This window comes from Salvelinus sp. IW2-2015, unplaced genomic scaffold (genome assembly GCF_002910315.2).
Source record: "Salvelinus sp. IW2-2015 unplaced genomic scaffold, ASM291031v2 Un_scaffold3482, whole genome shotgun sequence".
NCBI lineage: Eukaryota > Metazoa > Chordata > Actinopteri > Salmoniformes > Salmonidae > Salvelinus > Salvelinus sp. IW2-2015.
This window is the reverse complement of record NW_019944762.1, coordinates 29,048-33,807: the sequence shown is the minus strand read 5'-3', so window position 1 is coordinate 33,807 and position 4,760 is coordinate 29,048.

Below are 4,760 nucleotides of genomic sequence, written 5' to 3'. Positions count from 1 at the left end.
AGACATTTTCCCATTCAGCACCTGTTTGTTGTGATGTGGCACAGTGTCTTCCAGCTGGTTCTTTGCCTCCAATTCAGTGGAAATGTACCTTTTGAGTATGCTGCGTTAATGGTATGCACTCCAGGACAGCCATACATCGTCTGCATACCCAGTGTACACTGAAAACGTTTTTTTTCTTGTAGTCTGCAGCTGCCAGCCAGGAGTGTGTGGCTTTCACAAGGGCAGCGTAGTAGTGCGTCGGACGTTGGTGAGGTACGGCATACTGATTAGCTGCACTCAGATAAAAACTGTTGGCTGAATGAGTTTATTTTTTTTTATGAAGCTCTTCCCTGGATTTTTCCAAGGCATGATGTTAGAGAGAATTGCCTCCAGTCACTCGTGTGTACATGGGTTTGACACTTAGGTATGCCGCGACCACAATATCTGGCAATCTTCCCAGGCCAGCAGGACACAAGTCCCCTGCCACGGTAGGAGGTTCCTGTAACAATGCTGATGTGATGACAGGGGCCTAGATCTTCTGCTCTTTTAGTAGCCAGGACTGGAAATGCCACTCAGGCCCACGCACGCTCTTACGTGGGCTCCGTCTGGCCAGAGCTATGCTTTATCTGCCTATATGCTTGCCCACAGCCTCAAACCTTGCCTTGTAGGCCATGCCAGGGGGAAGATGCGCAAAGAGTGGTGGTGGCTTGTCTATTCTTCAGCAAAAAAGTAGCATGTAAAAACATCAGCCGCATCGTTGTCCTTCTAGTTCGCGCTTCACCTGTATTCTCTCTTTCCTGATGTTTTCTTTCGCACCCGTCCCTTTGTTTAATGTAAGTCCTACCATTCGCTTAAGTGTTTTTTCTTCTTTAGGTCCTGGATTTCAGTTTGAAGTAGTATGTCTTTGCTTTTTGATAAGTGTTTGCGCTGTGTTTCTGTATTTTCTCCATTCAATGTTTTACCCCATCTGTTGAAATCATCTGTCTTTTCCTGATGGCGGTCTTTATTCTCAGTCATCCAGGGCTTGTCCCAGTGTTGGTTCTTTTCTTATTGGCATGTAGTACATCAAGTGCAGTTTGAATGCAGGAGTTGAACGTCTCCACCTTGGCTCAATGCTCTCCACCTCATATACGGCAGACCAGTTAGTACAGGCCATACATTGTGCCGAGGCCTCCTTTTGTTCTGGGTTACCAGACATCCTTATTCTGCTGCACTGGCCTTTCCCCTCCTGATGTTGCGTTTTGGGGAGAACAGCATAACATCTTGTGATACTGGATCCCAAGAGGAGCAAGTACGGTGGGGGTGTTGTAGTGATTCTTCATATTTGTAATATGATCGATCTAGGATGGCGTCCCTCTGGTCTTGTCTTTGACCACTTGTTTCATGTCTGGATGGGAGTTGTCAGCATCTTGATAGGCAGGTGATTAAGTTCCACACAGACCCATTTGGAGATAGGACATCCTGATCAATCAACAGTGTTGAGAGAAATCCACAGTGTTCTGCTGAGTGTTTTCCATTTGCCCATGGTGGTGGTAGAGACTCCCACGAACAGAGTTGAAACTGGCTGGGATCGTTTAGGATGAGCTGAAGCCACATACACTCACCTTCCTCTTTCTCTAGTACAGTTCTTCTCTTTGCCTGCATACTGTGGTTCACATACATAGTCACACCCCCTCCTCTCATCCCTCTCTGGACCTGTCATTTCTGAACAGCTGATAGTTACATTGAAAAGAGATTCATCTGGGATATTTTTCGTGGGCCCAAGTTTCAGTGACACATCCAATGTCTGCATTTACTAATTGAAGAAGCAGTTCAAATGCATCTCTTTGTTTATCAATGATCTTGAATTACAAACAAGCACATTCGGAGTCTCTGGGCATTTGGGACATATTTGCGACATCACATAATTCAGTTAAGCTCTGCATTGACGTGAGCGATTGTGTTTTTGATGCATTTTAGGTCTGTTACTTCTATTGTCAGTATTTTTCCTGTCTGCCCTTACTAGCTGTAGTCCCTCTCACCGGGTTCCTGCGGCATGATCCCGAAGCACTGAAGTTTGTCTCGGATATGCAGTGCCAGTGGAGGTGCAATGTTTTTTGTAAATCCGTAGAAAATTTGATGAGTATTCCACAACGTTTGTAACATCCATCGTTGTCAAAGCCATGCTTAAATCCGTTAAAAGCAGGGAGCAGTATGCAGTGCGACAACAACAAAACACCAAACATTATTTCAAACATGTACACATTTTACTGTTGAGCGGCTGCCTGGAAGCGCCACGAAAGGAGGCCCGAAACTCTTGACAAGGTGGTTAGGTTGTTGGATTAATGTCGCTACAGTATTCAGTCATTTCTCTTTGCCAAATCCCTCACTTGTACACACCACTCCGATGGCCTCACGGACGCCATCTCTCTTCTTGACACCAGTGTAGTGAATAGGTTGAGATGGAGATGTGAAATATCACTTTTGAAATACAATAAATAGCCTATTAACTACTCGTGGACAAGTTAACATATGTTGGATTCAACCTCTCCGACTCCAGCTCAACCAAAAATCTAAGATTAAAAATGGGATTAACATGTTCAAATAGGATGCAAAGGTCCAGGTCTGGTGGAGGGTCTTCAACGTTACTATAAATAATCTGTGCAGAATCTCGAACGGCACTGATCACTTGCACCATGTACTTTTAATGTAATCTCAATCTGCAATCCAGGTCATTGGTTTTCTATTAGATGAAGCACAGTGATGAACAATTAATCTGTTGTATATATACAAAATATCTGACATTTTATTCCCATTTGAACTTTTCTGTTCTTTTAAAATGGTTGAAACCGTAGTGAAAACATTGGAAATTCAACTCACTTTTGGCTGTCTTTTGAGTGGGTGAATATAGGTTGTAATCGCATTGATCATCTCAACCAAATTTTCCCAATTATCTCTGTTTTAGGTCTGTTACCTTCTATTGTCAGTATTTTCCTGTCTGCCCTTACTAGCTGTAGTCCCTCTCACCCGGGTTCCTGCGCGCATGATCCCGAAGCACTGAAGTTTGTCTCGGATATGCAGTGCCAGTGGAGGTGCATGTTTTTTGTAAATCTGTAGAAAATTTGATGAGTATTCCACAACGTTTGTACAATCCATCGTTGTCAAAGCCATGCTCCATCGTTGTCAAAGCCACTGCATACTGCACCAAAGCAGGGAGCAGTATGCAGTGCGACACAAAAAAAAAAACACCAACAATTATTTCAAACATTGTACACATTTTACTGTTGAGCGGCTGCCTGGAAGCGCCACGAAAGGAGGCCCGAAACTCTTGACAAGGTGGTTAGGTGTTGGATTAATGTCGCTACAGTATTCAGTCATTTCTCTTTGCYAAATCCCTCACTTGTACACRCCACTCCGATGGCCTCACGGACGCCATCTCTCTTYTTGACACCAGTGTAGTGAATTAGGTTGAGATGGAGATGTGAATATCACTTTTGAAATACAATAAATAGCCTATTAACTACTCGTGGACAAGTTAACATATGTTGGATTCACCTCTCCGACTCCAGCTCAACCAAAAATCTAAGTTAAAGAATGGGATTAAACATGTTCAAAATAGGATGCAAAGGTCGCAGGTCTGTGGAGGTCTTCACAGTTACTATAATAATCTGTGCAGAATCTCGAACGGCACTGATCACTTGCACCATGTACTTTTAATGTAATCTCAACTGCAATCCAGGTCATTTGGTTTTGCTATTAGATGAAGCACAGTGATGACACATTAATCTGTTGTATAAATATACAAAATATCTGACATTTTATTCCCATTTGAACTTTTCTGTTCTTTTAAAATGGTTGAAACCGTAGTGAAAACATTGGAAATTCAACTCACTTTTGGCTGTCTTTTTGAGTGGGTGAATATAGGTTGTAATCGCATTGATCATCTCAACCAAATATTTCCCAATTATCCCTGTTGTAATTATATTTATGTTTTATTTATGTAACCTTTATTTAACTAGGCAAGCCAGTTAAGAACAAATTCTTATTTCATTTCTGTGTTGTACCCAGTGGGCTGTGGCTACCACACAACCCTTGAATCTGAAAACATGCACAACACATGTGTCTACCCTCTTGGTCATTAGTTTTTTACCAAGACAGTAAGACAATGTCATTTCTGCTTTTTGTTTCAAAACATTGTTGTGCCCTACTGATCATGGCCYTTCATCTGATTACTTGTCCAGTCATTAGTTTATAGATCTGTGGCCTTGTTTGTATAACTTAAGTAGTTTTCAATACTGTAGTAGTGATAGTTTTGCTATATCTTTCAGTCCATGCAACTATTCATAGCCATGTGGTCTTTTGAAGAGTGTCACTCGACCTTGTAGGACGAGGTAGGTGTCACCTATGACAAGATACTCTGGACAATCTCGGTGAGGTGGGTCTCTATGGGGACTCAGGTCGGTCTCCAAGGCTGGAAACTAGCGGCAACAGTTCTAGAGGGGCTACAGACATGGACCGGGAGAGATTTGAGTGACAGGGCCGGACTTGTCACTAACATAAACGTCTGCAAGCTGGACTCCCACATTATGGACCAGCTGACCTTCGGAGGCATCGGTTTAGAGCCAGTGGTAGGGTGCTCTCAGGGTCAGCTAAGGTAGCTCCTCTGTCCATGGAATAAAGCTGTAGGTCTTCCTTGCTCCGATCAGGCAGGGGAGGTGTGCGATGGCTTTTCTTAAGTCAGAACAGGGGGTCGGCATAATCTCTGTCAATGGAGATAGTGAGGGCACCACTGTGGGACCCAC